Genomic DNA, 27,334 nt, shown 5'->3' on the forward strand with positions numbered 1-27,334 from the left:
TGTGTGTGTGGCCTAATGTAGGTGCTCAGTGTGAAACACCAGACATCCTAGGAGGCAGAGTGTGAGCATTGCATCTATCCAGGCACTTAACGTGAGTGTGCCCACGTTAGCTATGTGGCCGAGAGGAAGAGAGTAAGCAATGGTCAGGAGGAGCACTTTACTCCACTTGAAACACTTGCAGGAGGAGCTCTGCTTCTCTGGGAATTGCATCTGCAGGAGCACATCCTTAGCCGCTGGGGTGCCTGCTTTAAGCCGTGGGCCAGGGGAAAGACCAAGAGCTGACAGACAGCAGGCCAGGGGCTCCAGGGTGGTTTGGCTTGGGGCTGCATTGTGGGGCCCAAAGAGCGAGCCAAGGAAAGTGTGCTGCTTCATCCTCAGAGTATGGCTGCATTCCTGACACTGCTCAAGCCTAAGGCACACGGTTAGGGACGGACTCTGCAGGCGGTGAACTTTGGTGAGGTCAGCGGTAACAGCGCCTCCCCCGCCGATCCCCACCCCCCACCAAACCCACCCACGCTCTGCCCGTGGCTTGCCGTTTAGATCCAAGGTGAGCACCTGTGTCCCTGACGTACCCACGAACCTTGTGTCACCTGTGTGAACCCCTGAGCACACAGAGTCGCCCGCTTCCCCAGTGGCAATTTCAAGCTTGACGGTGGCTGCAGTGTCACCTTCAGATTCCTTGCCTTCGACTCCAGCTGGCCTGGCTTGCCCAGTCACTGGTCTGGCACATCTATACTGTTGGTCAGGCAAACGGCTTGTGTGGACCGGCGCACTGTGCACTGAGCCAAGTTGGGCCCCTGCGTGCCCAGAATTCCAAGGGGTGTGTCCCGTGAGTGAACGCCTTTTGACTCCATTTGATTGGTTCTGTGATGAGGTCTGGAGGTCAGGGTATAGAGTTCAGCTCCTTCCCGCCACCATATTACCCGTGCGTGGTGGCACACGGTTCTGCGCATGCCTGTCTCCCTTTCCCTGCTCATTGGCTGTGGGCAAGTAACCAGTTGGTTGTGCCACGTAGACTGCGGCTGGTTGGCGGACTTTGCCGGCCACCAGCTGTGCTCTCACGTCCAGCTTCTTTGTGGCTCTGGGCTACGGCCAGAACACCATAGAGAGTGAGATGGGGCCAGAGGAAGGCGGCAGCACCCCGGGATCCTGGGTCTTAGTTGTGAGCCCGGGTCTTCTCGAGGGATGGACCCTGGGGCCTACCAGCGCGGTGGGGGCGGCAGAGGCAATGCAGGCCGCAGGTAGTGCACCAGGCGAAGAGGCCGCCCTCTTCTGGGTGGAGCCGGTAGGGAAAGGTGCAGCCCTGGAGGAGGGAGAGTTGGCGGGATTCGGGCAGGAGTTCCAGCTGCTGGTGTTAGACATCATGGAGGAGGTGGAGGTGGTGGCCTATGAGGAGCAGGAGCAGGTGTCCTCGCAGGAGCAGCGCCAGGAACATCCAAGCCCCAGAGCCCCCAGGGATCAGCCCACACTGGAGGCCCTGACGGCCCTGCAGCTGGAGCTGGATTTTGTGAATAAGAAAGCCCAAAGGGCCCGCGCTCGCCTGAAACACAAGAACTGCCAGAGGCGGAAGCTGCGTCTAGAACACAGAAGTGCCATCATCGAGGGAATCCGTGGAATCTGGGTCGAAGTTGTATCCCTTGATGTGGTGCTTGTGAATTTTTTTTTTTTTTCAATCTGGGTAATTGCAGAAGCAGTTTAGAGATCTGGCAGTTCTGGTACAAAATGTATTTTTTTGGATGCTGAGTATTGGTTACTGTTCTGTGTATCTGTTCCCGATATAAGGTGTGATGTCCTTGCTGTTCTGGGTAGCACAAATTGCTACTTGGGCTTTATTTGCAGAGGTCCCAATCAGAATTGTCATTAGCACCAGGGACTCTTCAGAGAAAAGGCTTGTCTGCGATCCAGGTCTTCTCTGAAAAGCTGCGTGAATTTGGCGGTGAGGTTGGGATGTGTAAATGCTCATGCTGCTTGTACGTAGGAGTGCCTGTTTTCCAGAAGTAAGCTAAGTTTTAGGAGGCTGAGATGGAGCTTAGGGCCTTTCCTCTTAGGAACAGAACCTGCTCTGGTAGTGCATTTATAGGCACAGCCTTGGGGCTTGTCATGCCTTCATACAGCTGCGTTAACAGAAATGTGACGAGTTAACTCGTCGCAAGATGAAGTCAGACAGCGCCATTCTACACTTTAGGCTAGATTTGTCCTTCCAGCACTTTTTTCCTCTAGCATCTAGAGGCTCCTTGACCTAAAGCAGTTTATGAACCACCCTCAAATGTCAGCTATGATGGCTGACCAAGATGAAGACATACTTCACTTCATGACCAACTTAAAGGTCAGGCAGGGGACACCGATAATTGTGGGGGGAAGGTGACTGCGGAGGGGAGAGGACATGATTTACCCCTGAAAACAGGAAAGGACAGCTCTTCTGTAAAGGGGTTTCACACCCATCCACCCCTACCCTACTCCCCACACTTTGTCCTGGCAGGTGGAGGAACTCAGGCATCCCTCTCATCACTGTAAGATCACACTGTCCTTCTGGAAGAATAGGTATTTCCAGAATGAAGTGATTGTTAAGGATTATCTCATTAATGTCACTGGTAAGAGGCAGCTCCTTGGATTTGGTGGGTGGGGGCAGAAAAGTGTAGGTTGAATTGGAAAGTGATTTAGGTCTTTCTCCCATACTCCTTTTCCTGCAGGATATCAAGCATCTCATTCCACCCTAATTCGCTGGAACCAGGGATTTGAACGCAAGGCATACAGCCGCAGGCACCATGACAGCAGCGTTAACTTCTTCAACTGGTCCTTTGACCACAATTTCACAGGATCTGACCGGATTGCTGAGGTAGGGTCCCACGCGGCCACTGGGCCAGAACTGGTGATGTATGTTGGAATTCTTGGCGGTGTACAGGAGGGCTCAGGGTCTGGCCAGCCCCGTGCTGACCTAGCTCATTGCCCTGACAGTTCATCATAAAGGATCTCTGGCCCAATCCCGTGTGGTACTATATGAGGAGGAAGGCTCTGACACGAGAGGTACTGGGAGGACGAGAGGCGAGGAGCCCAGGGATTGGGCACTGGCATAAGTGTTTTCCAGAAACTTGGGTCACTTATTTCACTTGTGGAGAAAGTGAGACTCTGTGGAATGCAGAGTAACACCATGGAATGAGGGAATCAGCAAGAGACAGCAGAAGTAGAGAACTGTAGTGAAAAACAGGTTCTAAGTAGAGAAGCTTGAGGTAGATGAAGTGTCCTGGTCAGGGCAATGTCACTCCAATTTATATCTGGCTCAGCTGCACATCTCTGAACTGGCATTCCATGGCCAACAAGGCAACCCTCAGGCTCCTCTTAAATTGGGGCCCACCTACTATTGAAATCCCCTTTCTACAACGATCTGTGAGTCTCCTTTCTGCTAGGCTGTTCCCCACTGACCATCATTTGATTCCATTTTGATCATCACACTTGTTTCTATTTTTGTTTTCTTTTACATTTTTTCCACATGCCACTCTCATTCTGAGAATACTGACCACTGTGTAGGATTATGGAGAATAGTCTTTTAACTTATTTATTTTACCTGGAGGATGATTACTTTACAAAACCATGATGGTTTTTTTTCATACATTGGCCAACACGAATCACCCATAGATATACACGTGTCCCCCCAAATGCTGAACCCAACCCCCACCGCCCTCCCCTACCTGTCTTTCTGGGTTGTCCCACAATATGACTTTGGTTGCCTTGCTTCACGCATCAAATTTGCGCTGGTCGTCTATTTTGCATAAGGTAATGTAAATGTTTGAGGGCTATTTTCTCAAATTAACCCAGACTCACATTCCACCACGGAGTCCAAATTCTGTTCTTTATATGTCTGTGTCTTATTTGCTGTTCTGCATGTTCGATGTCCGGTACCACCTACGTGGTCCTAAACTCCATATATTTGTACTAACATGCAGTATTTGCTTTTTCTCTTTCTGACTTTCTTCACACTCTTAATAGGCTCCATATTCATTCCAACTCATTAGGACTGAGTTCAAGGCATTCCTTTTTAGAGCTGAGAAACATACCATTGTGTATATGTACCCCGACTCCCTTAACCCTTCATCTGCCGATGGCCATATAGGTTGCTTGCATATCCTAGCTCTTGTAAATAGTTGTACAGTGAAGATTGGGGTGCGTGGTTTAAAAACCTGTATGCAGATCAGGAAGCAACAGTTCGAACTGGACATGGAAAAACAGACTGGTTCCAAATAGGAAAAGGAGTACATCAAGGCTCTATGTTGTCACCCTGCCTGTTTAACTCTCTATGCAAAGTACATCATGAGAAACGCTAGGCTGGAAGAAACACAAGCTAGAATCAAGTTTGCCAGGACAAATATCAATAACCTCAGATAAGCAGATGACACCACCCTTATGGCAGAAAGTGAAGAAGAACTAAAGAGCCTCTTGATGAAAGTGAAAGAGGAGAGTGAAAAAGTTGGCTTAAAGCTCAACGTTCAGAAAACTAAGATCATGGCATCTGGTCCCATCACTTCATGGGAAATAGATGGGGAAACATTGGAAACGGTGTCTGACTTTATTTTGGGGGGGTCCAAAATCACTGCTGACGATGATTGCAGCCGTGAAATTAAAAGACACTTACTCCTTGGAAGGAAGTTTATGGCCAACCTAGATAGCATATTTAAAAGCAGAGACATTACTTTGCCAACAAAAGTCCGTCTAGTCAAGGCTATGGTTTTTTCAATGGTCATGTATGGATGTGAGAGTTGGACGGTGAAGAAAGCTGAGTGCCGAAGAATTGATGCTTTTGAACTGTGGTGTTGGAGAAGACTCTTGAGAGTCCATTGGACTGCAAAGAGATGTCATCAGTCCATCCTAAAGGAAATCAATCCTGGGTGTTCATTGGAAGGATTGATGTTAAAGCTGAAACTCCAATACTTTGGTCACTTCATGCAAAGTGTTGACTCATTGGAAAAGACCCTAATGCTGAGTAGGATTGGCGGGAGGAGGACAAGGGGACTACCGAGGATGAGATGGTTGGATGGCATCACTGACTCGATGGACATAGGTTTGGGTAGACTCCTGGAGCTGGTGATGGACAGAGAGGCCTGGACTGCTGCAATTCATGGGGTCACAAAGAGTCAGACACGACTGTCCGACTGAACTGAACTGAACCGAACTGAGAGAGGAAATGTAAAAGTTCACAGACTCTCTCTCCTGGAAACTGACTTGAAAGGTTAAAGCTGTCTTTAGTGTTGTTCCGGGAGGCTAGGTTGACATATATGTATCTGTTTCTCTGTCCGTTTTGAAAGGAAACCCCCAATTTTGAGAAACTTATGTTGGAGTGTCCCCCTTTACCTAAAATAGAAAACCTAAGAAGGTGCTTCACATGAAGATCAATGGCCAACTAGTCCTCTCTGACATGAAAGTAATGAAGAGTGGTCTGCTGGTGAAACAGATCGAGAGGGAGAAACCAGTAAACATGAAATAATTCTGAAGGATAAATAGAAAGCATCAACCATAGGTGTCTGTGTATTGTTCGGCCAGGTCCTCAGGACAGATACTTCAACTCCATGTAGGATTCTCACTGTAACGCGTGGGAATTACCAGACCATGGAGAGTTATAGAGGGGGTTAAGTCATATGTTGGGGTTGTGTCAGGGGACAAGTTCTTCCTGTGGGGTGGGGTTGGGGAGGAAGGAGAAGGAAGAGGAGGGGCCATTAACTGTGGGTCTGGCAACTTGACAAGGGAAATGTGGATGTTCATGGAAAGGGTCTGGTGAACAAGAGCCAGAGATCGAAATAGTGGGACACAACTTTGTTGGAAGGTGGTGCCCCAGGTATCGTCACTGTTGGATATCATCAGGCATTTTAAGAGTACAGGACAAGGAAAAAGCCTTAACATTCAACTCACTATGAACCACATAGCCTCCTTGTGTATATGACTGCACAGTTCACCTTTTCTCAGAGTCAGCTTCCCAGGCCTAGGGTTCCAGGTAACATCTTAGGGGATGGGGGCATAAAGTATATGGAGGGGCTGTGGCCCAGAGCAAAAGCGAGGGGGTGGGAAGGCAGTAAGGATATTAATTTCTGGCAAAAGTGACCAGGGGAAAAGATAAATCACCAGGAAACAGACAAACAAAAACAGATCCCATCGTGTATGTTTGAGCTCATGTGAACTCTGTTCTTTTTCCCAAGAACTCAGTTTAGGTACAAAGTCTGCAGGGGCAGAAGTCAGGGGAATGGGGATGTTAAACAGGCAAAGTCCAGCCTACGCAGCCGTGCACTCTGTGTCGCATGATGGCTCAGTGCTTAATATCCTTTTTTCCAGGAAAGCTTAAGCTCTGTGCCCAAGGCCCTCTGTCAGGCCTAGGTGCAGAAATAACATTTTCCCACAAACCCTCTGGTGACAGTGTCTATTCCTTGCTGAATGGCTCAGCACAGGCTGTATAAAACCACAAGTGGCCTTCTTCTGGGCTTTGTCGCTACTCTGTGGGCCAAGGGCCAATGGGAACACCTGGAGAATACAGAGCTTACGGAGGGACTGGTCGAACTTAGGGTGGCCCTTTCCAGGTAGATGGCTGCTTTCCGGAATCACGTCCACCTCTGGATTGGGCAAAGGACAGACTGGCACAAAGGGAGTAGGGAGAGGTCAACGTTTGTCCTCTCACCCCAGATACAATGGCTCCAACGTGGGCATTCCTGTGGGTGATATTTCTGTCTCACATGGAGTTCTCACTCCAAAAATTGTCTCCCGACAGCAGCATCTCTTTGGAGGGCAAAGGGTAAAGGATGAACGTCAAAGTTCATGGGTTTACGGATGCCCCCTTCAAGGTGCACTGAATGAGATCTCCTGCTCAGGGCCAACTTTTGCATTTGAATATCTTCAGCCTAGTATGCCCCTTCTACAGAGGAGCATCTACAGTTCCAGAAGGCAAGGCTTGTCCTTCTCTGGGTGCTTTCTGTACAAGCAGCGCAGCAAACAATGGAAACATGTCTTCTTACTTTCTTAATCTGTAATCTTCAAAGGATCCTGGGGGCTCCGGCAGGCTGGTACCTGTCTTTCTCAGCGCCAGTTCAAAACAAAACAACACAAAGCAGAAACTATGCTGTAATAAGTCTGCTGTGGGTGTGGGATGGTGTATTGGTGCATGCTTTGGGGGACCTTAGACTGGGCTCATTCTAGGGGCTGCATGGTAGTTATCCACATTCAGAAGTTTTAGTAAGGCATTTCAAAGAAGTTAAAGACAAGAAACGTTAAGGACAGGGTTCCCCAACACCTACTATCTCCTGTCTTCAGTACCAGTGCTTCAGTACCAGGGGTGGCTTTAGCTCTAACCTGACGTGGAGTGAAGAGTGCAGAGATAGTCATGGATCAGTTAGTAAACCTGAACTATGCATGGTTGACTTGATGGTCATTCTCTGGAAACTTGCCATGACATGTGTCCCCATGTCTTTCGGGCTTTCACTTGGGCCCTAAGGTCTAGGCGCTATTAGATTTGACTGCACACTTGGACGTGTTGTGTAAGGTTTTCTTCCACTGAATATCAATGCGTGTGAGACTTGGCGGATTACTGATAATTTCTTGAGCATTCTGGCTCAATCACCCTGAGCTGCATTTGTTTCCTGTTCCCTGGATATGTTCATGTTTTCCTCTGTTTAGAATGAAGATTGGGTGTCTCTGTTGTGCCTGCCCATGAATGTGAGTTGATGTTTCTTCCCGTGGGTCTGCCTATGACTCCTGTCTTCTTTGATGTGGCACCGATGCCTGTGCCATTATACACAGCTCTGCTGCAATAGCTATGTCAGTTCTTGCATGACCCTATTCAACATACATGAATTGTGTTGCTTGTATTCACTTTTGTTTTTTAAGTTTGTGTGTCTTTGTCAAATTGTGTGTGAATTGGATGATTTCTTTCATTCCTGGATCAAATGTTTCCAACATCTTGAATTGTGACTTTTTTTTTTTAAGAGATACACGATATTTGTGAACAGCAAGAAATGCTTTATCGCAGGAATAGTTAACAGTGACCCACGTTTGGAAACAGCAATACCCACATACTTACAGAAATGCCCGTTGGGCAAGAATATCACTCGTTGAAATGAGAATATGAATCAGGATCACAAAAGGCAAAGATGTTGCAGGAATGCATCTGTCAGAAAATTTTTCGTCTGTCAGGAGAGATTTGGGGTTGATTGTTAAGTGTTCTATAAACACTGCTGCAGAAAAGGAGGACATTGACTATTACCACTTCTTGCAGTGATCGTTAACCTGACATTACCCATGCAGAATTTCTTCATGATTTTAAGTGAAGCATCACTCAGGCAGTAAGAGTTGGGGCTTGCCTTTCTGTGAATAGGAATTTGTTAAAGAATTCTTGTCCTCAGTGACCTTCTATAGCCTGGGGAAAGGGGCTTGCATGATCAAGTACAAGTTCAAAGCCCCTTGCTATTTCTGTGCTTTTTCTGGAAGGAAAGCACAGGGAATGGAATGATGCCAACGTGATTGGCACTGTGAACCAGTCTGTTGTGATGGGAGTAGAGATCAGAGGCACACGTCACTCAACCGTCCACAGTGAGGACTTCCAGCCCTGCCAAACTCTTTGAATGTCAGTCCCCCTCATGAGAAAATCCCATTCACCTTCCAGGATTATCATAGAAGTAGAATAGGATGCTGATTTGATCAACTAGTGAGGGAAAAAAATAATAATAACTGGGCCAGAAAAAGAGGGGTGCTTACCAAAGTCCATTAGACTGGACAAGTAAGCAATTAGTTGCACATCTGTGCAAGTTTCTTTTCAGGATTGTTTGTGTGTGTATGTGGGTAGGTGGGTGGGTGAGCATGCAGACACATGTGCGCTGACACAAATGTGTGTGTGAGCTGTCTGAACTGGTCTGGCTGGGGGATGGAAGAATGGACACTGAAAACGCGAAAGAGCTTGTGTAAGATGTAAAGATCATAGGGCAGCAGAAGCACGGACGCCATGGAAAAACGCCCAGGGATCTCACCGACAGAGCAAGCTAGAAGTGTAAACAGGCTTGTAAGTGTAAACATGGATCCCTGAGCAGAAAGGAGAGGCAAGAACAAAGCACCTGGGTGCAGTCAGGGAGGATGCGAAGGAGCAGAGAAATGGAGTGGGCCAGATTCCCAGGCACAGAAGAGGGGCTATGCACAGCCCCTAGGACACCCAGCTACAAAGGGTTTTCTGTCCTTCTCAAGTGCAGGACCATTCTATCCTCGACATGACCAGGCATCTGAGCACAGCTTGCCCTTTTCTGTAAGGTTTTGGAGACTGGTGGCACTGTAGCATAAGCACCTGCTACATGCAGTTTGTCAGTTTGAAACATCACTCCTTAAAAGGGTGTCTTGGGTTGATCCTCTCACCCCTCCCAGTCCCACAGGCCTGGGCTGATGGTGTAGGCTGGGCTGTGTTCTCACGGGGAGGCTGGATGAGAACAGAACCACTTTGAAAGGGCCTCTGTACAATAAATGGACAGACTTCAATTCCTCTGGCAATGGAGAGCCGTGGCCCTTGGTGGGGCGCTATCCTTAGCATCTCCGTATAAATTTCTCTCAACAGAGAGAATTCCATGTCTGTATCACATTTAGACATGAGGGCCAAAGTGTTCTATGTGAAGCATGGAAGTTGGTATTTCACATCTGAATACATGCATGTAGATTTCCTGAATGAAATACAGAATTCGCTGCATTTCGCCTGTGAATATCTCACCACAAACTTTCCAAATTGAGAATGGAATTCCCTATATTTTACAGTATGAAAATGTATGCACATATTAAAACATAATGTGACACACATGAGAAGCAAACTACTAAACGATGGAAAAGATAAAAGACATACTCGCTCTATATATCCTAGCAAATCAGCTCATGACAAAGTTTCCAAAATAATGAGTAGTCCTCAAGTAAGACCTGATGAAAACCTTTGTCACACTTTGTCCTAAATTCACCTGGTAACTAGGAGAGCTCTCAGTGTCTGTTAACCTGCTTCACACACAAGAAAAAAAACTGCTCATCCTTTTATGAGTGTATGTGGTTTTGAAGTGAGACATTATCTCAAGAGATTCTGTTAACTTCCATAGACTTAAGAGATAAGGTGTTACTGTAACTAAATACCCCTGTACCCAACAACCTTGGGCCAAGCAATATCGAAACATTAAAGTTTAAAGCAGAGTATGTTTTACTGCAGAGCCATGCAAGAAGTGTGGCTTATGCCTTTAAAAACCTCAATCTACCTAAAGAGAAAAAAGAGCTACATGTAGAAAAGTATAAAGCACTGATGAAAGAAATCAAACAGTACACAAATAGATGGATAAATATACCGTGTTCATGGATCAGAAGAATCAATATAGTGAAAATGAGTATACCACCCAAAGCAATCTATAGATTCAATGCAATCCCTATCTATAGATTCAATGCAATCCCTATCAAGCTACCAGCGGTATTTTTCAGAGAACTAGAAAAAATAATTTCACAATTTGTATGGAAATACAAAAAACCTCGAATAGCCAAAGAAATCTTGAGAATGAAGAATGGAATAGGAGGAATCAACCTGCCTGACTTCAGGCTATGCTACAAAGTAACAGTCATCAAGATAGTATGGTACTGGCACGGAGACAGAAACATAGATCAATGGAACGCAATAGCAAGCCCAGAGATAAATTCATGCACCTATGGACACCTTATCTGTGACAAAGGAGGAAAGAATATAAAATGGAGAAAAGACGATTTCCTTAATACGTGGAGCTGGGGAAACTGGTCAACCACTTGTAAAAGAATGAAACTAGAACACTTTCTAACACCGTACACAAAAATAAACTCAAAATGGATTGAAGATCTGAATGTAAGACCACAAACTATAAAACTATAAGAGTCCTAGAGGACAACATAGGCAAAACACTATCCGACACAATTCACAGCAGGATCCTCTATGACCCACCTCCAAGAATAATGGAAATAAAAGCAAAAATAAACAAATGGGACCTAATGAAACTTAAAAGCTTTTGCACAACAAAGGAGACTAGAAGCAAGGGGAAAAGCCTGCCTTCAGAATGGGAGAAACTAATAGCAAACGAACCAACTGACAAAGAATTAATATCAAAAGTATGCAAGCAACACCTGCAGCTCAAGTCCAGAAAAATAAGCGAACCAATCAAAAATTGGGCCAAGGAACTAAACAGACATTTCTCCAAAGAAGACATACAGATGGCTAACAAACACATGAAAAGATGCTCAACATCACTCATTATCAGAGAAATGCAAATCAAAACCTCAACGAGGTGGCATCTCACACTGGTCAGAATGCCTGCCATCCAATAATCTACAAACAATAAATGCTGGAGAGGGTACGGAGAAAAAGGAACCCTCTTACACTCTCAGTGGGAATGCAAACTAGTACAGCCACTATGGAGAACAGTGTGGAGGTTCTGCCATATAACACAGTGAACCCACTGATGGGCATATACACCGAGGAAGCCAGAACTGAAAGAGACATGCTGCTGCTGCTGCTGCTAAGTCGCTTCAGTCGTGTCCGACTCTGTGCGACCCCATAGACGGCAGCCCACCAGGCTCCGCCGTCCCTGGGATTCTCCAGGCAAGAATACTGGAGTGGGCTGCCATTTCCTTCTCCAATGCATGAAAGGGAAAAGTGAAAGTGAAGTCGCTCAGTCGTGTCCAACTCTTAGCGACACCATGGACTGTAGCCTACCACGCTCCTCCGTCCAGGGGATTTTCCAGGCAAGAGTACTGGGGTAGGGTGCCATTGCCTTCTCCGGAAAGAGACATGTGTACCCCAATATTCATCGAAGCCCTGTTTATAATAGCCAGGACACAGAAGCAACCCAAATGGCCATCAGCAGACGAATGGATAAGAAATCTGTGATACATATACACAATGGAATATTACTCAGCCATTAAAATGAATGCATTTGAATCCCTTCTAACGAGGTGGATTAAACCGGAGCCTATTATACAGAGTGAAGTAAATCAGAAAGCAAAACACCAATACAGTATACTAACACATATATATGGAATTTAGAAAGATGCTAGCGATAACCCTATATGCAAGACAGCAAAACAGACACAGATGTATAGAACAGATTTTTGGACTCTGTGGGAGATTGCAAGGGTGGAATGATTTGGGAGAATGACCTTGAAACATGTATATTATCATATGTCAACCCAGATCATATGCCATATCATATCATATGCCAGGCCAGATTTGATGCATGAGACAAGGTGCTCGGGGCTGGGGCACTGGGAGGACCCAGAAGGATGGGAAGGGGAGGGAGGAGTGAAGGGGCCTCAGGATGGGGAACACATGTGCACCCGTGGCGGATTCATGTCAATGTATTCAGAAACCACTTAGATATTGTAAAGTAATTAGCGCCCAATTAAAATAAATAAATTTATATTAAAAAAATAAAAGTTACCTGAAAATAAACTACTTACATTTTCGTCAAAAAGAAAAAAAAAAAGAATGCCCTAGAACTAACAAGTCTTGGGAACTGAACTCCGTGCCATTCTGCCCCTTCAGTTTGGACTAGGCATCAGGTTTTTTTTGTTTGTTTCTTTGTTTGTTTGTTTTTTGACTACTGAAAAGATGGAGTAGATTTCCTTCCAGTCTTTACATCTACTTAGACATAATCTTTCACATTTTTTTAATGAAACAATGCATCTATTTCTGTTAAAGTGTTTATTGTGAGCAAAAACCAACCAAACAAACAACAAAAAAGAAATTGGTGCCCAGATTTTCCCATGAGAAACAGAGATAATGCCATCATTCATGCAGGAAAATCTGCACCCTGATTTTCAGATGTGAAATATAAATAAGTCCCTATTTTATGTAATGAAAACTGTGCTGTGATGTAGATGTTGGAAAATTTGTGAAATTCATATTTAATATAGGAAAATGGATGCCCAGATTTTCTGATGTGAAATACACAGAATTTCAAAACTTCTTGTAGTAATACAGGCATGCAGATATTCATAAATAAAATACAGAGAATTTCATATATTACGCTGAAAAAAAAAATGGCTTCCAGAGTCTCATATGTGACATATACAGAGGTGCATTTTTCATATGGGAAAATCAAAACCTAGAAATACAAATGTCACTCCAGTTATTTACGCAATTCAGGTAGAAATATTGGCACCCAGATTCTCATGTGTGAAATATAGATTATTCCATATATCATGCAAGGCAGCCTTCACCCAGATTTTCAGAAGTGAAATCCAGAGAATTCCAAACTTCAGTAGGGAAATCTGTGGCCAGATTTTCATATATGAAATATAGTTGATTCTATATTTGACTGCCTGGCCCAGATATCAATTTCTGAATCACGGAAAATTGCATATTTTATATGTCAAAATCTGACACAAATATTCACATGTGAATAACTGACATTTTGTATCTCACATGAGAAAATATGTCCCCAGATTTTCCAATGCAAAATATACAGAATTCCATATTTCATACTGAAAAGCTTCATGCAAGTTTTCTTGGGTGAAATACAGAGAGTTTCACACCTCAAGCATGAAAACCACTTCATATATGAAATAGAAATTTCTACATTTCTTTAGGAAAATCGATGCCAAGTGTTTCAATTGTTAAATATACAGTATTTTGTAGCTCATGAAGCAAAGCCAATATCCGCTGGATCATCGAAAAAGCAAGAGAGTTCCAGAAAAACATCTATTTCTGCTTTATTGACTATGCCAAAGCCTTTGACTGTGTGGATCACAATAAACTGTGCAACATTCTGAAAGAGATGGGAATACCAGACCATCTGACCTGTCTCTCGAGAAACCTGTATGCAGGTCAGGAAGCAACAGTTAGAACTGGACATGGAACAACAGACTGGTTCCAAATAGGAAAAGGAGTACGTCAAGGCTGTATATTGTCCCCCTGCTTATTTAACTTCTCTGCAGAGTACATCATGAGAAACGCTGGGCTGGAAGAAACACAAGCTGGAATCAAGATTGCTGGGAGAAATATCAATAACCTCAGATATGCAGATGACACCACCCTTATGGCAGAAAGTGAAGAAGAACTAAAGAGCCTTTTGATGAAGGTGAAAGAGGAAGTGAAAAAGTTGGTTTAAAGCTCAACGTTCAGAAAACTAAAATCATGGCATTTGCTCCCATCACTCCATGGGAAATAGATGGGGAAACAGTGTCAGACTTTACTTTTTTTGGCTCCAGAATCACTGCTGCTGGTGACTGCAGCCATGAAATTAAAAGACGCTTACTCCTTGGAAGGAACGTTATGGCCAACCTAGATAGCATGTTTAAAAGCAGAGACATTACTTTGCCAACAAAAGTCCGTCTAGTCAAGACTATGGTTTTTCCAGTGGTCATGTATGGATGTGAGAGTTGGATGGTGAAGAAAGCTGAGCACCGCAGAACTGATGCTTTTGAACTGTGGTGTTGGAGAAGACTCTTGAGAGTCCCTTGGACTGCAAGGAGATCCAATCAATCCATCCTAAAAGAGATGAATCCTGGGTATTCATTGGAAGGTCTGATGTTGAAGCTGAAGCTCCAATACTTTGGCCACCTCATGCGAAGGGTTGACTCATTGGAAAAGACCCTAATGCTGGGTAGGATTGGGCGCGGAAGGAGAAGTGGACGACAGAGGATGAGATGGTTGGATGGCATCACCGACTCGATGAAAATGTGTTTGGGTAGACTCCGAGAGTTGGTGATGGACGGAGAGGCCTGGCGTGCTGCAATTCATGGGGTCGCAGAGAGTCGGACACGACTGAGCGACTGAAATGAACTGAACTGAAGCGAAGCAAAGTCAGCACACAGGTTTTCAGATGAGAAATATGAAAAATTCCATATTTCATGTTACAAAACGTGACCTTATTTATTGCCAATTCTATGTGAAATACAAGAATTTCATATTTCAGGGGAAAGTGCTCTGTGCCTCGAGTTTCAAATGCGAAAGTAGAGAAATCCATATTTCCTGTAGGAAAATCAGTGCCTAGATTGTCATTCATGAAATATAAAGAACTGAATATCTCATGTAGAAAAATCGTGACCCAGATTTCCCTAAATGAGATATAAAAAGTTCATTATCTCATGGATTAGGTCTCTGCCAAGATTTTTTTTTTTTACGTGAAATATAAAAGTCTATCCCACAAATGCAGAGGCTGAAGAAACTGAAATAGTCAGTTCTCATGAAAACTTACAAGACCTTGTGGAACTAACATCAAATGAAAGAGATCCTTATCATCATCAGTTCAGCTTTAAACCAACTTTTTCACTCTCCTCTTTCACTCTCCTCTTTTTTTCACTCTCCTTTTTCACTCTCCTCTTTCAAGATTTTCCAGCAATCTTGATTCCAGCTTGTGTTTCTTCCAGCCCAGCGTTTCTCATGATGTACTCTGCAGAGAAGTTAAATAAGCAGGGGGACAATAGACAGCCTTGACGTACTCCTTTTCCTATTTGGAACCAGTCTGTTGTTCCATGTCCAGTTCTAACTGTTGCTTCCTGACCTACATACAGGTTTCTCGAGAGACAGGTCAGATGGTCTGGTATTCCCATCTCTTTCAGAATGTTGCACAGTTTATTGTGATCCACACAGTCAAAGGCTTTGGCATAGTCAATAAAGCAGAAATAGATGTTTTTCTGGAACTCTCTTGCTTTTTCGATGATCCAGCGGATATTGGCTTTGCTTCATGAGCTACAAAATACTGTATATTTAACAATTGAAACACTTGGCATCGATTTTCCTAAAGAAATGTAGAAATTTCTATTTCATATATGAAGTGGTTTTCATGCTTGAGGTGTGAAACTCTCTGTATTTCACCCAAGAAAACTTGCATGAAGCTCTTCAGTATGAAATATGGAATTCTGTATATTTTGCATTGGAAAATCTGGGGACATATTTTCTCATGTGAGATACAAAATGTCAGTTATTCACATGTGAATATTTGTGTCAGATTTTGACATATAAAATATGCAATTTTCCGTGATTCAGAAATTGATATCTGGGCCAGGCAGTCAAATATAGAATCAACTATATTTCATATATGAAAATCTGGCCACAGATTTCCCTACTGAAGTTTGGAATTCTCTGGATTTCACTTCTGAAAATCTGGGTGAAGGCTGCCTTGCATGATATATGGAATAATCTATATTTCACACATGAGAATCTGGGTGCCAATATTTCTACCTGAATTGCGTAAATAACTGGAGTGACATTTGTATTTCTAGGTTTTGATTTTCCCATATGAAAAATGCACCTCTGTATATGTCACATATGAGACTCTGGAAGCCATTTTTTTTTCAGCGTAATATATGAAATTCTCTGTATTTTATTTATGAATATCTGCATGCCTGTATTACTACAAGAAGTTTTGAAATTCTGTGTATTTCACATCAGAAAATCTGGGCATCCATTTTCCTATATTAAATATGAATTTCACAAATTTTCCAACATCTACATCACAGCACAGTTTTCATTACATAAAATAGGGACTTATTTATATTTCACATCTGAAAATCAGGGTGCAGATTTTCCTGCATGAATGATGGCATTATCTCTGTTTCTCATGGGAAAATCTGGGCACCAATTTCTTTTTTGTTGTTTGTTTGGTTGGTTTTTGCTCACAATAAACACTTTAACAGAAATAGATGCATTGTTTCATTAAAAAAATGTGAAAGATTATGTCTAAGTAGATGTAAAGACTGGAAGGAAATCTACTCCATCTTTTCAGTAGTCAAAAAACAAACAAACAAAGAAACAAACAAAAAAAACCTGATGCCTAGTCCAAACTGAAGGGGCAGAATGGCACGGAGTTCAGTTCCCAAGACTTGTTAGTTCTAGGGCATTCTTTTTTTTTTTCTTTTTGACGAAAATGTAAGTAGTTTATTTTCAGGTAACTTTTATTTTTTTAATATAAATTTATTTATTTTAATTGGGCGCTAATTACTTTACAATATCTAAGTGGTTTCTGAATACATTGACATGAATCCGCCACGGGTGCACATGTGTTCCCCATCCTGAGGCCCCTTCACTCCTCCCTCCCCTTCCCATCCTTCTGGGTCCTCCCAGTGCCCCAGCCCCGAGCACCTTGTCTCATGCATCAAATCTGGCCTGGCATATGATATGATATGGCATATGATCTGGGTTGACATATGATAATATACATGTTTCAAGGTCATTCTCCCAAATCATTCCACCCTTGCAATCTCCCACAGAGTCCAAAAATCTGTTCTATACATCTGTGTCTGTTTTGCTGTCTTGCATATAGGGTTATCGCTAGCATCTTTCTAAATTCCATATATATGTGTTAGTATACTGTATTGGTGTTTTGCTTTCTGATTTACTTCACTCTGTATAATAGGCTCCGGTTTAATCCACCTCGTTAGAAGGGATTCAAATGCATTCATTTTAATGGCTGAGTAATATTCCATTGTGTATATGTATCACAGATTTCTTATCCATTCGTCTGCTGATGGCCATTTGGGTTGCTTCTGTGTCCTGGCTATTATAAACAGGGCTTCGATGAATATTGGGGTACACATGTCTCTTTCCGGAGAAGGCAATGGCACCCTACCCCAGTACTCTTGCCTGGAAAATCCCCTGGACGGAGGAGCGTGGTAGGCTACAGTCCATGGTGTCGCTAAGAGTTGGACACGACTGAGCGACTTCACTTTCACTTTTCCCTTTCATGCATTGGAGAAGGAAATGGCAGCCCACTCCAGTATTCTTGCCTGGAGAATCCCAGGGACGGCGGAGCCTGGTGGGCTGCCGTCTATGGGGTCGCACAGAGTCGGACACGACTGAAGCGACTTAGCAGCAGCAGCAGCAGCATGTCTCTTTCAGTTCTGGCTTCCTCGGTGTATATGCCCATCAGTGGGTTCACTGTGTTATATGGCAGAACCTCCACACTGTTCTCCATAGTGGCTGTACTAGTTTGCATTCCCACTGAGAGTGTAAGAGGGTTCCTTTTTCTCCGTACCCTCTCCAGCATTTATTGTTTGTAGATTATTGGATGGCAGGCATTCTGACCAGTGTGAGATGCCACCTCGTTGAGGTTTTGATTTGCATTTCTCTGATAATGAGTGATGTTGAGCATCTTTTCATGTGTTTGTTAGCCATCTGTATGTCTTCTTTGGAGAAATGTCTGTTTAGTTCCTTGGCCCAATTTTTGATTGGTTCGCTTATTTTTCTGGACTTGAGCTGCAGGTGTTGCTTGCATACTTTTGATATTAATTCTTTGTCAGTTGGTTCGTTTGCTATTAGTTTCTCCCATTCTGAAGGCAGGCTTTTCCCCTTGCTTCTAGTCTCCTTTGTTGTGCAAAAGCTTTTAAGTTTCATTAGGTCCCATTTGTTTATTTTTGCTTTTATTTCCATTATTCTTGGAGGTGGGTCATAGAGGATCCTGCTGTGAATTGTGTCGGATAGTGTTTTGCCTATGTTGTCCTCTAGGACTCTTATAGTTTTATAGTTTGTGGTCTTACATTCAGATCTTCAATCCATTTTGAGTTTATTTTTGTGTACGGTGTTAGAAAGTGTTCTAGTTTCATTCTTTTACAAGTGGTTGACCAGTTTCCCCAGCTCCACGTATTAAGGAAATCGTCTTTTCTCCATTTTATATTCTTTCCTCCTTTGTCACAGATAAGGTGTCCATAGGTGCATGAATTTATCTCTGGGCTTGCTATTGCGTTCCATTGATCTATGTTTCTGTCTCCGTGCCAGTACCATACTATCTTGATGACTGTTACTTTGTAGCATAGCCTGAAGTCAGGCAGGTTGATTCCTCCTATTCCATTCTTCATTCTCAAGATTTCTTTGGCTATTCGAGGTTTTTTGTATTTCCATACAAATTGTGAAATTATTTTTTCTAGTTCTCTGAAAAATACCGCTGGTAGCTTGATAGGGATTGCATTGAATCTATAGATAGGGATTGCATTGAATCTATAGATTGCTTTGGGTGGTATACTCGTTTTCACTATATTGATTCTTCTGATCCATGAACACGGTATATTTATCCATCTATTTGTGTACTGTTTGATTTCTTTCATCAGTGCTTTATACTTTTCTACATGTAGCTCTTTTTTCTCTTTAGGTAGATTGAGGTTTTTAAAGGCATAAGCCACACTTCTTGCATGGCTCTGCAGTAAAACATACTCTGCTTTAAACTTTAATGTTTCGATATTGCTTGGCCCAAGGTTGTTGGGTACAGGGGTATTTAGTTACAGTAACACCTTATCTCTTAAGTCTATGGAAGTTAACAGAATCTCTTGAGATAATGTCTCACTTCAAAACCACATACACTCATAAAAGGATGAGCAGTTTTTTTTCTTGTGTGTGAAGCAGGTTAACAGACACTGAGAGCTCTCCTAGTTACCAGGTGAATTTAGGACAAAGTGTGACAAAGGTTTTCATCAGGTCTTACTTGAGGACTACTCATTATTTTGGAAACTTTGTCATGAGCTGATTTGCTAGGATATATAGAGCGAGTATGTCTTTTATCTTTTCCATCGTTTAGTAGTTTGCTTCTCATGTGTGTCACATTATGTTTTAATATGTGCATACATTTTCATACTGTAAAATATAGGGAATTCCATTCTCAATTTGGAAAGTTTGTGGTGAGATATTCACAGGCGAAATGCAGCGAATTCTGTATTTCATTCAGGAAATCTACATGCATGTATTCAGATGTGAAATACCAACTTCCATGCTTCACATAGAACACTTTGGCCCTCATGTCTAAATGTGATACAGACATGGAATTCTCTCTGTTGAGAGAAATTTATACGGAGATGCTAAGGATAGCGCCCCACCAAGGGCCACGGCTCTCCATTGCCAGAGGAATTGAAGTCTGTCCATTTATTGTACAGAGGCCCTTTCAAAGTGGTTCTGTTCTCATCCAGCCTCCCCGTGAGAACACAGCCCAGCCTACACCATCAGCCCAGGCCTGTGGGACTGGGAGGGGTGAGAGGATCAACCCAAGACACCCTTTTAAGGAGTGATGTTTCAAACTGACAAACTGCATGTAGCAGGTGCTTATGCTACAGTGCCACCAGTCTCCCAAACCTTACAGAAAAGGGCAAGCTGTGCTCAGATGCCTGGTCATGTCGAGGATAGAATGGTCCTGCACTTGAGAAGGACAGAAAACCCTTTGTAGCTGGGTGTCCTAGGGGCTGTGCATAGCCCCTCTTCTGTGCCTGGGAATCTGGCCCACTCCATTTCTCTGCTCCTTCGCATCCTCCCTGACTGCACCCAGGTGCTTTGTTCTTGCCTCTCCTTTCTGCTCAGGGATCCATGTTTACACTTACAAGCCTGTTTACACTTCTAGCTTTCTCTGTCGGTGAGATCCCTGGGCGTTTTTCCATGGCGTCCGTGCTTCTGCTGCCCTATGATCTTTACATCTTACACAAGCTCTTTCGCGTTTTCAGTGTCCATTCTTCCATCCCCCAGCCAGACCAGTTCAGACAGCTCACACACACATTTGTGTCAGCGCACATGTGTCTGCATGCTCACCCACCCACCTACCCACATACACACACAAACAATCCTGAAAAGAAACTTGCACAGATGTGCAACTAATTGCTTACTTGTCCAGTCTAATGGACTTTGGTAAGCACCCCTCTTTTTTTGGCCCAGTTATTATTATTTTTTTCCCTCACTAGTTGATCAAATCAGCATCCTATTCTACTTCTATGATAATCCTGGAAGGTGAATGGGATTTTCTCATGAGGGGGACTGACATTCAAAGAGTTTGGCAGGGCTGGAAGTCCTCACTGTGGACGGTTGAGTGACGTGTGCCTCTGATCTCTACTCCCATCACAACAGACTGGTTCACAGTGCCAATCACGTTGGCATCATTCCATTCCCTGTGCTTTCCTTCCAGAAAAAGCACAGAAATAGCAAGGGGCTTTGAACTTGTACTTGATCATGCAAGCCCCTTTCCCCAGGCTATAGAAGGTCACTGAGGACAAGAATTCTTTAACAAATTCCTATTCACAGAAAGGCAAGCCCCAACTCTTACTGCCTGAGTGATGCTTCACTTAAAATCATGAAGAAATTCTGCATGGGTAATGTCAGGTTAACGATCACTGCAAGAAGTGGTAATAGTCAATGTCCTCCTTTTCTGCAGCAGTGTTTATAGAACACTTAACAATCAACCCCAAATCTCTCCTGACAGACGAAAAATTTTCTGACAGATGCATTCCTGCAACATCTTTGCCTTTTGTGATCCTGATTCATATTCTCATTTCAACGAGTGATATTCTTGCCCAACGGGCATTTCTGTAAGTATGTGGGTATTGCTGTTTCCAAACGTGGGTCACTGTTAACTATTCCTGCGATAAAGCATTTCTTGCTGTTCACAAATATCGTGTATCTCTTAAAAAAAAAAAGTCACAATTCAAGATGTTGGAAACATTTGATCCAGGAATGAAAGAAATCATCCAATTCACACACAATTTGACAAAGACACAGAAACTTAAAAAACAAAAGTGAATACAAGCAACACAATTCATGTATGTTGAATAGGGTCATGCAAGAACTGACATAGCTATTGCAGCAGAGCTGTGTATAATGGCACAGGCATCGGTGCCACATCAAAGAAGACAGGAGTCATAGGCAGACCCACGGGAAGAAACATCAACTCACATTCATGGGCAGGCACAACAGAGACACCCAATCTTCATTCTAAACAGAGGAAAACATGAACATATCCAGGGAACAGGAAACAAATGCAGCTCAGGGTGATTGAGCCAGAATGCTCAAGAAATTATCAGTAATCCGCCAAGTCTCACACGCATTGATATTCAGTGGAAGAAAACCTTACACAACACGTCCAAGTGTGCAGTCAAATCTAATAGCGCCTAGACCTTAGGGCCCAAGTGAAAGCCCGAAAGACATGGGGACACATGTCATGGCAAGTTTCCAGAGAATGACCATCAAGTCAACCATGCATAGTTCAGGTTTACTAACTGATCCATGACTATCTCTGCACTCTTCACTCCACGTCAGGTTAGAGCTAAAGCCACCCCTGGTACTGAAGCACTGGTACTGAAGACAGGAGATAGTAGGTGTTGGGGAACCCTGTCCTTAACGTTTCTTGTCTTTAACTTCTTTGAAATGCCTTACTAAAACTTCTGAATGTGGATAACTACCATGCAGCCCCTAGAATGAGCCCAGTCTAAGGTCCCCCAAAGCATGCACCAATACACCATCCCACACCCACAGCAGACTTATTACAGCATAGTTTCTGCTTTGTGTTGTTTTGTTTTGAACTGGCGCTGAGAAAGACAGGTACCAGCCTGCCGGAGCCCCCAGGATCCTTTGAAGATTACAGATTAAGAAAGTAAGAAGACATGTTTCCATTGTTTGCTGCGCTGCTTGTACAGAAAGCACCCAGAGAAGGACAAGCCTTGCCTTCTGGAACTGTAGATGCTCCTCTGTAGAAGGGGCATACTAGGCTGAAGATATTCAAATGCAAAAGTTGGCCCTGAGCAGGAGATCTCATTCAGTGCACCTTGAAGGGGGCATCCGTAAACCCATGAACTTTGACGTTCATCCTTTACCCTTTGCCCTCCAAAGAGATGCTGCTGTCGGGAGACAATTTTTGGAGTGAGAACTCCATGTGAGACAGAAATATCACCCACAGGAATGCCCACGTTGGAGCCATTGTATCTGGGGTGAGAGGACAAACGTTGACCTCTCCCTACTCCCTTTGTGCCAGTCTGTCCTTTGCCCAATCCAGAGGTGGACGTGATTCCGGAAAGCAGCCATCTACCTGGAAAGGGCCACCCTAAGTTCGACCAGTCCCTCCGTAAGCTCTGTATTCTCCAGGTGTTCCCATTGGCCCTTGGCCCACAGAGTAGCGACAAAGCCCAGAAGAAGGCCACTTGTGGTTTTATACAGCCTGTGCTGAGCCATTCAGCAAGGAATAGACACTGTCACCAGAGGGTTTGTGGGAAAATGTTATTTCTGCACCTAGGCCTGACAGAGGGCCTTGGGCACAGAGCTTAAGCTTTCCTGGAAAAAAGGATATTAAGCACTGAGCCATCATGCGACACAGAGTGCACGGCTGCGTAGGCTGGACTTTGCCTGTTTAACATCCCCATTCCCCTGACTTCTGCCCCTGCAGACTTTGTACCTAAACTGAGTTCTTGGGAAAAAGAACAGAGTTCACATGAGCTCAAACATACACGATGGGATCTGTTTTTGTTTGTCTGTTTCCTGGTGATTTATCTTTTCCCCTGGTCACTTTTGCCAGAAATTAATATCCTTACTGCCTTCCCACCCCCTCGCTTTTGCTCTGGGCCACAGCCCCTCCATATACTTTATGCCCCCATCCCCTAAGATGTTACCTGGAACCCTAGGCCTGGGAAGCTGACTCTGAGAAAAGGTGAACTGTGCAGTCATATACACAAGGAGGCTATGTGGTTCATAGTGAGTTGAATGTTAAGGCTTTTTCCTTGTCCTGTACTCTTAAAATGCCTGATGATATCCAACAGTGACGATACCTGGGGCACCACCTTCCAACAAAGTTGTGTCCCACTATTTCGATCTCTGGCTCTTGTTCACCAGACCCTTTCCATGAACATCCACATTTCCCTTGTCAAGTTGCCAGACCCACAGTTAATGGCCCCTCCTCTTCCTTCTCCTTCCTCCCCAACCCCACCCCACAGGAAGAACTTGTCCCCTGACACAACCCCAACATATGACTTAACCCCCTCTATAACTCTCCATGGTCTGGTAATTCCCACGCGTTACAGTGAGAATCCTACATGGAGTTGAAGTATCTGTCCTGAGGACCTGGCCGAACAATACACAGACACCTATGGTTGATGCTTTCTATTTATCCTTCAGAATTATTTCATGTTTACTGGTTTCTCCCTCTCGATCTGTTTCACCAGCAGACCACTCTTCATTACTTTCATGTCAGAGAGGACTAGTTGGCCATTGATCTTCATGTGAAGCACCTTCTTAGGTTTTCTATTTTAGGTAAAGGGGGACACTCCAACATAAGTTTCTCAAAATTGGGGGTTTCCTTTCAAAACGGACAGAGAAACAGATACATATATGTCAACCTAGCCTCCCGGAACAACACTAAAGACAGCTTTAACCTTTCAAGTCAGTTTCCAGGAGAGAGAGTCTGTGAACTTTTACATTTCCTCTCTCAGTTCGGTTCAGTTCAGTTCAGTCGGACAGTCGTGTCTGACTCTTTGTGACCCCATGAATTGCAGCAGTCCAGGCCTCTCTGTCCATCACCAGCTCCAGGAGTCTACCCAAACCTATGTCCATCGAGTCAGTGATGCCATCCAACCATCTCATCCTCGGTAGTCCCCTTGTCCTCCTCCCGCCAATCCTACTCAGCATTAGGGTCTTTTCCAATGAGTCAACACTTTGCATGAAGTGACCAAAGTATTGGAGTTTCAGCTTTAACATCAATCCTTCCAATGAACACCCAGGATTGATTTCCTTTAGGATGGACTGATGACATCTCTTTGCAGTCCAATGGACTCTCAAGAGTCTTCTCCAACACCACAGTTCAAAAGCATCAATTCTTCGGCACTCAGCTTTCTTCACCGTCCAACTCTCACATCCATACATGACCATTGAAAAAACCATAGCCTTGACTAGACGGACTTTTGTTGGCAAAGTAATGTCTCTGCTTTTAAATATGCTATCTAGGTTGGCCATAAACTTCCTTCCAAGGAGTAAGTGTCTTTTAATTTCACGGCTGCAATCATCGTCAGCAGTGATTTTGGACCCCCCCAAAATAAAGTCAGACACCGTTTCCAATGTTTCCCCATCTATTTCCCATGAAGTGATGGGACCAGATGCCATGATCTTAGTTTTCTGAACGTTGAGCTTTAAGCCAACTTTTTCACTCTCCTCTTTCACTTTCATCAAGAGGCTCTTTAGTTCTTCTTCACTTTCTGCCATAAGGGTGGTGTCATCTGCTTATCTGAGGTTATTGATATTTGTCCTGGCAAACTTGATTCTAGCTTGTGTTTCTTCCAGCCTAGCGTTTCTCATGATGTACTTTGCATAGAGAGTTAAACAGGCAGGGTGACAACATAGAGCCTTGATGTACTCCTTTTCCTATTTGGAACCAGTCTGTTTTTCCATGTCCAGTTCGAACTGTTGCTTCCTGATCTGCATACAGGTTTTTAAACCACGCACCCCAATCTTCACTGTACAACTATTTACAAGAGCTAGGATATGCAAGCAACCTATATGGCCATCGGCAGATGAAGGGTTAAGGGAGTCGGGGTACATATACACAATGGTATGTTTCTCAGCTCTAAAAAGGAATGCCTTGAACTCAGTCCTAATGAGTTGGAATGAATATGGAGCCTATTAAGAGTGTGAAGAAAGTCAGAAAGAGAAAAAGCAAATACTGCATGTTAGTACAAATATATGGAGTTTAGGACCACGTAGGTGGTACCGGACATCGAACATGCAGAACAGCAAATAAGACACAGACATATAAAGAACAGAATTTGGACTCCGTGGTGGAATGTGAGTCTGGGTTAATTTGAGAAAATAGCCCTCAAACATTTACATTACCTTATGCAAAATAGACGACCAGCGCAAATTTGATGCGTGAAGCAAGGCAACCAAAGTCATATTGTGGGACAACCCAGAAAGACAGGTAGGGGAGGGCGGTGGGGGTTGAGTTCAGCATTTGGGGGGACACGTGTATATCTATGGGTGATTCGTGTTGGCCAATGTATGAAAAAAAACCATCATGGTTTTGTAAAGTAATCATCCTCCAGGTAAAATAAATAAGTTAAAAGACTATTCTCCATAATCCTACACAGTGGTCAGTATTCTCAGAATGAGAGTGGCATGTGGAAAAAATGAAAAAGAAAACAAAAATAGAAACAAGTGTGATGATCAAAATGGAATCAAATGATGGTCAGTGGGGAACAGCCTAGCAGAAAGGAGACTCACAGATCGTTGTAGAAAGGGGATTTCAATAGTAGGTGGGCCCCAATTTAAGAGGAGCCTGAGGGTTGCCTTGTTGGCCATGGAATGCCAGTTCAGAGATGTGCAGCTGAGCCAGATATAAATTGGAGTGACATTGCCCTGACCAGGACACTTCATCTACCTCAAACTTCTCTACTTAGAACCTGTTTTTCACTACAGTTCTCTACTTCTGCTATCTCTTGCTGATTCCCTCATTCCATGGTGTTACTCTGCATTCCACAGAGTCTCACTTTCTCCACAAGTGAAATAAGTGACCCAAGTTTCTGGAAAACACTTATGCCAGTGCCCAATCCCTGGGCTCCTCGCCTCTCGTCCTCCCAGTACCTCTCGTGTCAGAGCCTTCCTCCTCATATAGTACCACACGGGATTGGGCCAGAGATCCTTTATGATGAACTGTCAGGGCAATGAGCTAGGTCAGCACGGGGCTGGCCAGACCCTGAGCCCTCCTGTACACCGCCAAGAATTCCAACATACATCACCAGTTCTGGCCCAGTGGCCGCGTGGGACCCTACCTCAGCAATCCGGTCAGATCCTGTGAAATTGTGGTCAAAGGACCAGTTGAAGAAGTTAACGCTGCTGTCATGGTGCCTGCGGCTGTATGCCTTGCGTTCAAATCCCTGGTTCCAGCGAATTAGGGTGGAATGAGATGCTTGATATCCTGCAGGAAAAGGAGTATGGGAGAAAGACCTAAATCACTTTCCAATTCAACCTACACTTTTCTGCCCCCACCCACCAAATCCAAGGAGCTGCCTCTTACCAGTGATATTAATGAGATAATCCTTAACAATCACTTCATTCTGGAAATACCTATTCTTCCAGAAGGACAGTGTGATCTTGCAGTGATGAGAGGGATGCCTGAGTTCCTCCACCTGCCAGGACAAAGTGTGGGGAGTAGGGTAGGGGTGGATGGGTGTGAAACCCCTTTACAGAAGAGCTGTCCTTTCCTGTTTTCAGGGGTAAATCATGTCCTCTCCCCTCCGCAGTCACCTTCCCCCCACAATTATCGGTGTCCCCTGCCTGACCTTTAAGTTGGTCATGAAGTGAAGTATGTCTTCATCTTGGTCAGCCATCATAGCTGACATTTGAGGGTGGTTCATAAACTGCTTTAGGTCAAGGAGCCTCTAGATGCTAGAGGAAAAAAGTGCTGGAAGGACAAATCTAGCCTAAAGTGTAGAATGGCGCTGTCTGACTTCATCTTGCGACGAGTTAACTCGTCACATTTCTGTTAACGCAGACTGTATGAAGGCATGACAAGCCCCAAGGCTGTGCCTATAAATGCACTACCAGAGCAGGTTCTGTTCCTAAGAGGAAAGGCCCTAAGCTCCATCTCAGCCTCCTAAAACTTAGCTTACTTCTGGAAAA

Source organism: Giraffa tippelskirchi, chromosome Y (assembly GCF_054371585.1).
Source record: "Giraffa tippelskirchi isolate mGirTip1 chromosome Y, T2T-mGirTip1v1.2.pri, whole genome shotgun sequence".
Taxonomy (NCBI): domain Eukaryota; kingdom Metazoa; phylum Chordata; class Mammalia; order Artiodactyla; family Giraffidae; genus Giraffa; species Giraffa tippelskirchi.